General features: G+C 33.0%; 1 protein-coding gene across 3 annotated transcripts in view; it reads right to left on the bottom strand.

Moving 5' to 3' along the window:
- Positions 1-12150, bottom strand: part of LOC127717947 (uncharacterized) — a 373820-nt gene that overhangs the window by 191048 nt on the left and 170622 nt on the right. The gene's annotated exons all lie outside the window — the stretch shown is intronic.

Raw genomic sequence — 12150 nt, 5'->3', positions numbered from 1 at the left:
AGGATGTTGACCACAATTTTGACCAGATAAATAATTAAAATGGCAAGGTGCACAACTATAGATGTCATGATGGAAGTACACCACTAATTCATGGCCCCATTGCTTTCTATGTTAAATTCCTCAATTTCAAGCACTCAGGCACAGCTCTTTTGTTTTAAGTTCAAATAAAATGACAATCATTGCATGTCAAAGCAACACTTCATGGTGTCTTGTACTGAAAAAATCAGCATACCTTTAATGGCATACAAGAAAGAACTGGTTCCCAAAACTTCGGATGTACCAAAATAGGTACTTCAGATCTGACAAACAGGCAAAATGTACCCTCTTTTTTAAATTTCATGCAATTTTTTTTATTATTAAAAATTATAAGTCAAAAAGTGTTCAACAATGATCACCAGTCATTCAGCTTTCATTTGATATCAAAATTGCCTAAATATTCTACATATTTTGAAAGTTACACCCATGCGTAGGAACTATTTTGTGTTAAATATGTACTACTTTCTGGTAATGGTATGTGCTTTCCGGCCGGGCCCGAATTAGTGGTGTTACACCTATAACAGAACCAAACTTGCTATATTGACTTCAGCATTTCTTAATTTCATTCTATGATCTATTCTAAGCAATAAAAAACTTATAAAGCTTTAGTCCAAACACTATTTTACTGATTTTAAGCTCAAATTGGACTGGTAGTAACATATGTGTTATGCAAAAAAAACTGCATATAGGGATATTACCAATGGCCAGTATGATTTTTTTATTCTCAATATCGTGGTTCTATTTGTTAATTTAAACTAGGAAAACAATGTGCTTACCAATAGTCATATTTTTGTCAGAGGATGTTCATTTAATAAAAATATATTAGTCCAAACCTAAGACATAATTGAGAATATTGTCCCCCCTTTTTTCTTCAAATTAGAAAAGGGACATTTTTGGTACAAACCAAACTTCTGTGGTACAATATAGATTATTAAGAGCAATTTATATATCCCTCAGCTGGATAACATGCAAAACTGGTTCAAAATTGCATGTACAGTGAGATTTTGGAATTCTTATAGGAGTATATATACTAATTGCCTAGATTGTAAATTAAAGGCTACCATAAGAAAACCATTAAAACTTGAGAAATCATTGGATTATTCGACCAAGAGCTATTTTTTTACAATAAACAAGTCATAATATACATGTTTTATTGATTTAAATCCCAAATAATGCAAAAACAAGAACTTGGGGTGACAAGTCTTAACTGCATGCATGTTGTATGACCATAAAAGGCTAAAATACCTTATTGTGTCAATTTAAGGGCTGAAATTTGGCATAAACAGAATTGTTCATCCACAAAAGTTGATTAAACATGATTACTGACATCAAATATGACCAATTTTCATTGGAATAGGTAAAACTTCTAAAAATTGAATTTCTGATGATTCTCTGTAATAGGAACTACACCACTAATTCATGGCCCCATTGCTTGCTATGTTAAATTCCTCAATTTCAAGCAGACACAGCTCTTTTGTTTTAAGTTCAAATAAAGTGACAATCATTGCATGTCAAAGCAACACTTTATGGTGTCTTAATGTACTGAAAAAATCAGCATACCTTTAATGGCATATAAGAAAGAACTGGTTCCCAAAACCTCGGATGTACCAAAATAGGTACTTCAGATCTGACAAACAGGCAAAATGTACCCTCTTTTTTAAATTTCATGCAATTTTTTTTATTATTAAAAATTGTAAGTCAAAAAGTGTTTTACAATGATCACCAGTCATTCAGCTTTCATTTGATATCAAAATTGCCTAAATATTCTACATATTTTGAAAGTTACACCCATGCGTAGGAACTATTTTTGTGTTAAATATGTACTACTTTCTGGTATGTGCTTTGCGGCCGGGCCCGAATTAGTGGTGTTACACCTATAACAGAACCGAACTTGCTATATTGACTTCAGCATTTCTTAATTTCATTCTATGATCTATTCTAAGCAATAAAAAACATATAAAGCTTTAGTCCAAACACTATTTTACTGATTTTAAGCTCAAATTGGACTGGTAGTAACATATGTGTTATGCAAAAAAAACTCCATATAGGGATATTACCAATGGCCAGTATGATTTTTTTATTCTCAATATCGTGGTTCTATTTGTTAATTTATACTACGAAAACAATGTGCTTACCAATAGTCATATTTTTGTCAGAGGATGTTCATTTAATAAAAATATATTAGTCCAAACCTAAGACATAATTGAGAATATTGTCCCTCCCTTTTTTCTTCAAATTAGAAAAGGGACATTTTTGGTATAAACCAAACTTCTGTGGTACAATATAGATTATTAAGAGCAATTTATATATCCCTCAGCTGGATAACTTGCAAAACTGGTTCAAAATTGCATGTACAGTGAAATTTTGGAATTCTTATATGAGTATATACTAATTGCCTAGATTGTAAATTAAAGGCTACCATAAGAAAACCAATAAAACTTGAGAAATCATTGGATTATTTGACCAAGAGCTATTTTTTTAAAATAAACAAGTCATAATATACATGTTTTATTGATTTAAATCCCAAATAATGCAAAAATAAGAACTTGGGGTGACAAGTCTTAACTGCATGGATGTTGTATGACCATAAAAGGCTAAAATACCTTATTGTGTCAATTTAAGAGCTGAAATTTGGCATATACAGAATTGTTCATCCACAAAAGTTGATTAAACATGATTACTGACATCAAATATGACCAATTTTCATTGGAATAGGTAAAACTTCTAAAAATTGAATATCTGATGATTCTCTGTAATAGGAAGTACACCACTAATTCATGGCCCCATTGCTTGCTATGTTAAATTCCTCAATTTCAAGCAGGCACAGCTCTATTGTTTTAAGTTCAAATAAAGTGACAATCATTGCATGTCAAAGCAACACTTTATGGTGTCTTAATGTACTGAAAAAATCAGCATACCTTTAATGGCTTATAAGAAAGAACTGGTTCCCAAAACCTCGGATGTACCAAAATAGGTACTTCAGATCTGACAAACAGGCAAAATGTACCCTCTTTTTTAAATTTCATGCAATTTTTTTTATTATTAAAAATTGTAAGTCAAAAAGTGTTTTACAATGATCACCAGTCATTCAGCTTTCATTTGATATCAAAATTGCCTAAATATTCTACATATTTTGAAAGTTACACCCATGCGTAGGAACTATTTTTGTGTTAAATATGTACTACTTTCTGGTATGTGCTTTGCGGCCGGGCCCGAATTAGTGGTGTTACACCTATAACAGAACCAAACTTGCCATATTGACTTCAGCATTTCTTAATTTCATTCTATGATCTATTCTAAGCAATAAAAAACATATAAAGCTTTAGTCCAAACACTATTTTACTGATTTTAAGCTCAAATTGGACTGGTAGTAACATATGTGTTATGCAAAAAAAACTGCATATAGGGATATTACCAATGGCCAGTTTGATTTTTCTATTCTCAATATCGTGGTTCTATTTGTTAATTTATACTACCAAAACAATGTGCTTACCAATAGTCATATTTTTGTCAGAGAATGTTCATTTAATAAAAATATATTAGTCCAAACCTAAGACATAATTGAGAATATTGTCCCCCCCCCCCCCCCTTTTTCTGCAAATTAGAAAAGGGACATTTTTGGTATAAACCAAACTTCTGTGGTACAATATAGATTATTAAGAGCAATTTATATATCCCTCAGCTGGATAACTTGCAAAACTGGTTCAAAATGTACAGTGAGATTTTGGAATTCTTATATGAGTATATACTAATTGCCTAGATTGTAAATTAAAGGCTACCATAAGAAAACCAATAAAACTTGAAAAATCGTTGGATTATTTGACCAAGAGCTATTTTTTTACAATAAACAAGTCATAATATACATGTTTTATTGATTTAAATCCCAAATAATGCAAAAATAAGAACTTGGGGTGACAAGTCTTAACTGCATGCATGTTGTATGACCATATTAGGCTAAAATACCTTATTGTGTCAATTTAAGAGCTGAAATTTGGCATAAACAGAATTGTTCATCCACAAAAGTTGATTAAACATGATTACTGACATCAAATATGACCAATTTTCATTGGAATAGGTAAAACTTCTAAAAATTGAATTTCTGATGATTCTCTGCAAAAGGAAGTACACCACTAATTCATGGCCCCATTGCTTACTATGTTAAATTCCTCAATTTCAAGGTTGAAGCAGGCACAGCTCTTTTGTTTTAAGTTCAAATAAAGTGACAATCATTGCATGTCAAAGCAACACTTTATGGTGTCTTAATGTACTGAAAAAATCAGCATACCTTTAATGGCATATAAGAAAGAACTGGTTCCCAAAACTTCGGATGTACCAAAATAGGTACTTCAGATCTGACAATTTATAAGTCAAAAAGTGTTTTACAATGATCACCAGTCATTCAGCTTTCATTTGATATCAAAATTGCCTAAATATTCTACATATTTTGAAAGTTACACCCATGCGTAGGAACTATTTTGTGTTAAATATGTACTACTTTCTGGTATGTGCTTTCAGGCCGGGCCCGAATTAGTGGTGTTACACCTTATGAGGTATCAAGGAAAGTTATATTGAATTTTGTCTGGCAGTTTTTTATAGAGTTGCAGTTAACATAAAGTGTGACAAAATACAATTACACAAGATTACAGAAATAATCATTGTGTCATACAGCTTCACTGTCACTGGTAAAACAATGACACATTTCCTTTGTTTACTAAAAAGACTATTTAGAATTTTGTAGGTTTTCAAGGGAAACAACAATACTTTATTTAAGAGGGAACACAAATCAAAATTTAGATTGGGTGAAAAAAGTATATTTTTTAAAAATCTGAAAATGAATATTAGTCATTGGAATGCGTCAGCAGTTAGAAAGCATAGTCTTTATAAAGTATCATAAAATTTAAAATGGTTGGCCTAAGTGATTAATCATTAAAAATAAGACTTTTTTTCCTTTTGGAATTTGTGGACTCCTACAAAGAGTCTTCAATATGGATTTAGTTGGTGAGCAGGAGGATATGAGGGTATTGATGGTATGGCAAGTGCATTACATTTAGAACCAGCAGCATATAAGCTCATCCACTTGTCAAACTGATATTGTTTATATTTATATATCAATGATTAAAATTATACCTTACTGACATACATGATTACCTCAAGATAGATATCAGCTGATATTTGATCAATGAAATCAACTTCAGAATGTTATATCCATGTGATATGGCTATGAGTCCCCCAGTTACATGTCATTATACTTTTACACTTATACATTTTTGTAAGTATCATACAGAGCCAATTTCCTAATAGTTGAAAAAGGGAAATTTCTAAAAAAATGTAAAAGAATAAGGATTTATTTTTACATTTCAAGTTTTGGGTGTATTTCCCAATTCGTGTCAACATATATATTGCATCACTGTAAGCACTGAGAAACTTTTTCACTTCTAATTTTTCAAGCCATTATTCAAATTCTATTAAATGAAAGATTTTTAAGTAAGTTTATAGCTCACATATGTTACAAGCCATATATATGGGATATTTTTACGTCCTCTCCCAAAAAAGGGTTGAATTAAAGATTTCTCTCTCTAAAAAAAAATCATTTGATGATGAGTGCAAAACTTTATGTACCTAGCAAAGAGGAACTATGAAAAGTGAGGGCTCTTACCTGGAAGAAATTTATAAAGGATCTTATTACAAGAATCATCTAAGAAAAAAAAAACAGTCCCTCATTTCTGCTTATCAAACCCTAATAACTTGAGGTTTTAATGAGTGGAAACTGTCATACAAAAATGAAGTCACTATGATTGCGAAAAGAATCAATATTAAGCAAATGAAACTTTCCCACAGAGTCATTTCCTATTGGTCAGTTCTTTTGTCCCATTGTCAAACACACAACAACAAAAAATTCAATGGGTATAATGCCGAAAATTTTATCAGAAATCAACTTTTTATGATTAAATCAGTGTTTATATTTAACAGATTGAAAATATTTTATTGATATTAAATAACAACAGCAACACATGCAGTTTTGTGAGTTGAAACATGAATTTCCATCTTTTTAGAAGATAACATTTTTACTCAGGTAAATTAATCAATGTGTGGTGCAATTTCTGTTCGAAGAAGTATAAAGGTCCCAGTGAATAAACTACACAGAGAACAATATCTATTGTATTTATTCAATATCTATTGATATCCATTCGTTTGATGTGTTAGAGCTTTTGATTTTGCCATTTGATTACAGACTTTCCGTTTTGAATTTTCATCAGAGTTCGGTACTTTTGTTATTTAACTTTTTTGTATTTATTCAATAGGACAATAGAATTGACAAAAGTTTAAATAGATTGAGCAATAGGAGATGACTCTATGGAAAGGTATTTGGTTTGCAATAATATTTGATATAAAGATCCTCTCCTTAACAATGATTCGCATTTCAGATTTTGTCTGACTTAAAATAATCAAGAATATTCCAGATTTTTATGGGTAGAAACCTTTATACAACTTCATTTCAGATTTTTTTTGATTTTGGAACTCATCTGAGGTTTGGATGAGTGGAAAACTTCATCAAAATTTTAAGAGGATGTGACAAAAAAAAACTATCCCTGTAACGAGATCAATTTTATATGGGATACTTTATACAAGTCTGCCTCTTTATAAGTGCTGACCCTTTCCAGATTTCTGATTATCTGTCTCATCCATGTTTGGGGAGGGGGGGGGGGGGGGGGGGGGGACGACATGGATGAAAAATTTTGTCCTGCATTTATTTTTAGTTGTAATCTCTGTCCTGCCTTTTTATTTTTCACTCTATTCGTTCCTTTTTTTTTATAAGTTTATCCTGACTTTTTTTTACATAAATTGTCATCCTGCCTTTTTTTTTTTGCAAAGTGTCTCATTCTGCCTTTTTTTTTACTCAAAACTCCTGTCCTGCCTTTTTTTTCCAAATTTCATCATAAAAATCAAATGGTAGCTCCCTAAATTTGAAGAAATCTGTTAAGAAATGAAGGCTCTCGAGATAGGAGGGAAGACAACCTCTGAAATTAAACTAATTTCTTTTTAGCAAGGGACACCGTGTGCTAAAATTTCATATAATATGACGGTTACAACTAAACAAAAGACCCCTTCTTATTATGCATTTGGTATCCAAAGACTGATAATCCCACTGATTGATTGATTGGTGTTTAACGCCACTTTTAATATTATTGGGCTATTTGGTGGCTGTCAGTTTTTATTGGTGGAGGAAGAAAGAGTGCAAGCAGAGAACAACCGATCTTCGGTAGGAAAACTGACAATCCTAGTCAATTAAGATTGGAGTCGAGTGCACCTGCCCAGTGCTTGGTTTGAACTCACAACTTCAGTGTTGACAGGCTAGTGATACAGTAGTGCGACTACTTAGACCACTTAAGGCCACCTAGGCTTCTCCCACTGATGAGGATACATACATGATGAAAATGCAAATCAATAGGACATAATAAAACAGTAGGCACCTTAGAGCATAATAAGGAAAACCTTAATTCAATCTATTTGAAGGCAACATTCTACAAATATCTAAATGAAAATATTCTACATTGACAACATCCTGATATTGGTAAATAAAAGTTTTTCAGATATATTTTACATTTCCCCAAAAGTTTGGCCTATTTTTTGTTTAATTTTCATATTGAATTCTTTATTTTAGGGGTGGATAAATCAACTACAATTCCTTCAAAAATTTCTAGGCAAGCTCTCTTTGGATACATTAACAAAACTGTTAAGACAAGCAAATTCACATATGGCAAATTAATATTCATTATTGCAAAGTTCAAATCAGTTATCATTCATCTGGTTAAAACCACCATTCCTTTGTGTATGTTATATAAAATTTTTAACTTCTACATTCATTGGCATTATTTATGCAGTTTGTTTATAATTAAATGTTCAATGTTGCAATCTTAAGTAATTGACATGTAACTGTATTAGCTGCTCAAAGGCAGGGGTATCATTGGGTACCACCCAACTAATTGTATCTCACTTTGACAAGATAATCGTTTTGTCGCATATTGTTTAATTTATTAGTTAGTGTATGTTAAATTTTTATGCTTCCCTCTCTGCTCTCTGTATCATTGTCAATTGGATTGAGAGAATAAATTAACTATCTATCTATCAATTAATATATTGTCTCATGATTTTGGACCTCATGAGTGTTGAGTTAAGACTTAGTTTTTATAATCCCATAACCTGATACTATCACTCTGAGGAGATATAATTCTGGTTTCATGGGGTCTCAAAAGGTTATGCAAGCAGCCAAAAGTGAACAACCTATTTATCACTGTATCTCAATGTATTATTAATACTAATAATAAGAAGCTGAATGGAAGAATGTGCACACCCAAAAACAACTTTATATTTGGTGAGATTATGTCAATAGCTATAATAAAGCTTCTATAAAATTAGTTTGTTGTTTGGTTGCACACAATCTTTTCACCAAGAAACTAGAGGCTCTCAAGAGCCTGTGTTACTCACCTGTATCTACTGTTATTTTGGAAATCATGTAAAATAAGGTTAAAATCATAATTAATAGTATTAAATACTTTAGATTATTAGATATTATATATTATTAGATACTATAATAATATTTAAGATAATAACCAAAAACTGCAAAATTTCCTTAAAATTACCAATTCAGGGGCCGCAACCCAACAACGGGTTGTCTGATTTGTCTGAAAATTTCAGGGCAGATAGATCTAAACCTGATGAACATTTTTACCCCATGTCAGATTTGCTCTAAATGCTTTACTTTCAGAGATATAAGCGAAAAACTGCATTTTATCCCTATGTTCTATTTTTAGCCATGTTGGCCATGTTGGTTGGCAGGCAGGGTCATCGGACACATTTTTTTAAACTAAATACGCTAAGAATGATTATGGCCAAGTTTGGTTAAATTTGTCTCAGTAGTTTCAGAGGAGAAGATTTTTGTAAAAGATTACAAATTTATGAAAAATTGTTAAAAATTTAATAAAAAAGGGCAATAACTCCTTAAGGAGTCGATTGACAATTTTGGTAGATCTTACTTTGCAGAACATTATTGCTATTTACAGTTTATTTCTATCTATGATAATATTCAAGATAATAACCAAAAACTGCAAAATTTCCTAAAATTACCAATTCAGGGGCAGCAACCCAACAACAGGTTGTCTGATTCGTCTGAAAATTTAAAGGCGGATAAATCTCAACTTGATAAACATTTTAACACCAACATTTTGCTCTAAATGCTTTAGTTTCAGAGATATAAGCCAAAAACTGCATTTTATCCCTATGTTCTATTTTTAGCCATGTCGGTAATCTTGGTTGGCGGGCTGGACTATCGGACACATTTTTTTAAACTAGATACCTTAATGATGATTGTGGCCAAGTTTGGTTAAATTTGGCCCAGTAGTTTCAGAGGAGAAGATTTTTTTAAAAGTTAACAAAGATGGACGACGACGGATGCCAAGTGATGAGAAAAGATCACTTGCCCCTTCGGGCAAGGTGAGCTAAAAATGATGAGAAAACGGCAGATGTTATCAGTATTCTTCATTGTCATGAAAAAAGTGCATATGATGCATGACCTTATAACTTCAAAAGTCTTGTGCAAATCATTAAAAGTTCTTGCATTTCCAAATATTTTGTGCAAGTTTGATATAGTACTCAAACATTTGTTTTCTTTGGCCCCTAAAAAAGAATTGGGGAAAACTGTTATTTAAGGGCTATTACTCCTATAATGAGTCATCCAAATGGACAGTACGTAGATCTCAACATTCATATCATTTCTTCACTATGAATAACAAAGGTTGCATTTTACTATTTTTGAAATTGTAGCCATGTCTGCCATGTTGGCTAGTAGGTGGTATAATTAAACACTTTTTTAAAAACTAAATAACTCAATTATGATTGTGGTTAAGTTTGGCCTGGCAGTTTCAGAGAAGATTTTTGAAAAAAGATATATTGGACTAGGACACCAAGTTATGAGAATAGATCATTTGACTCATCTATGCAGTCAGGTGAGCAAAAAAAAAACTTCCAACAGAAATTAGTTTTCTTTAAATCAAAGTAGCTGATACAATTGTATTGGTACAAATATAAGCTACGATATGAAGACATTAATATAGTACATGCAAGCTTAAAGCAAATCCACACACAGCACATGGTTCATAAAAGACATGTAAAAACAGAATATGGAAGATAAAACACACTGGTCACACACATCAATGGAGTAAACAGAGGAAGCACACAGTACAAAAACACACGTAGGAAAGCACACATACACAATTCGTGATGGAATGTTGATTTTTCTATGAGTGTGTTCCAGTTTAAAACATGATGGCATGATTGCTGGTAGCTATATATATATTAAGTAAACAGACTAAAAACGAAAAAAGATGATTGTAAAATGCCAAGCTCAATGCCAATTGGACAAGTAGACAAACGCAGTAATGACAAATGATATTCAGACGATACGCTTAAGACATGCAGTAAAGCTCACATACATTGAAAGCAGTTAATGACAAAATGCACACCTACCAGCAAGAGGCATACTAGACAAACCATCAGCAGGTGGTACAATCAGAATTCTATGATGAAAGATCGCTGGCAAGTGTAAATTGGTTAAGCTGACAAACGATGTTACAGATGTTAGCAGATGGTACATTTGACAAATGATTTTACAGATTGTGGTAGATAGTACAGATGACATTCGATGTTACAGATGACAGCAGGTGGTACAGATGACAAACGACGATTCAGATGGTGGTAGACGGTACAGTTGACAAACGATGATACAGATGACAAACAATGCTCACAGATGGCAGCAGATGGTACAATTGAAAAATTATGTTACAGGTGGCAGAATATGTTACAGATGACAAACGATGTTACAGATGGTGGTAGATGTTACAGATGACAAACGATGTTACACATAGTGGTAGATGTTACAGATGACAAACGATGTTACACATAGTGGTAGATGGTACAGTTGACAAACGACGATTCAGATGGTGGTAGACGGTACAGTTGACAAACGATCTACAGACGGTGGTAGATGGTACAGTTGACAAACGATGTTACACATGGTGGTAGATGGTACAGTTGAGAAACGATGATACACATGGTGGTAGATGGTACAGTTGAAAAATGATGTTACAGATGGTGGAAGATGATACAGTTGAAAAACGATGTTCCAGATGGTGTTAGATGGTACAGTTGACAAACGATGTTCCAGATGGTGTTAGATGGTACAGTTGACAAACGATGGTACACATGGTGGTAGATGGTACAGTTTACAAACGATGTTACACATGATGGTAGATGGTGCAGAAGACAAACGATGGTACAGATGACAAATGATGTTACAGACGGTGGTATATGGTACAGATGGCAGAAGATGTGACAGATGGTGTTAGATGGTACAATTGACAAACGATGATACAGATGGTGGTAGATGGTACAGATGAAAAGGATGGTACAGATGAGAAACGATGTTATAGACGGTGGTAGATTGTTCAGATAGCAGAAGATGTGACACACGGTGGTAGATGGTACAGTTGACAAACGATGATACAGATGGTAGTAGACGGTACAGATGACAAACGATGTTACAGATAACAAACGATGTGACAGACGGTAGAACATGGTACAGTTGACAACCGATGATGCAGATGACAAACGATGTGATAGACAGTGGTAGATGGAACAGTTGACAAACGATGATACAGATGGTGGTAGATGGTACAGATGACAAACGATGATACAGATGGTGGTAGATGGTACAGATGACAAACGATGTTACAGATAGTGGTAGATAATACAACTGAAAAACGATGTTACAGATGGTGGAAGATGTTACAGTTGAAACACGATGTTACAGATGGTGGTAGATGATACGGTTGAGAAACAATGTTACAGATGGTGGTAGACGGTTCAGATGACAAACAATGTTACAGATAGTGGTAGACGGTACAGATGATAAACGATGTCACAGATGATGGTAGATGGTACAGATGACAAACGATGATACAGACGGTGGTAGATGGTACAGATGACAAACGATGATACAGACGGTGGTAGATGGTACAGATGACAAATGATGTTACAGATGGTGGTAGATGGTACAGT

The sequence above is a fragment of the Mytilus californianus genome, unplaced genomic scaffold, assembly GCF_021869535.1.
Source record: "Mytilus californianus isolate M0D057914Y unplaced genomic scaffold, xbMytCali1.0.p SCAF_10, whole genome shotgun sequence".
Lineage (NCBI taxonomy): Eukaryota > Metazoa > Mollusca > Bivalvia > Mytilida > Mytilidae > Mytilus > Mytilus californianus.
This window is presented reverse-complemented; position numbering and strand designations above follow the sequence as displayed.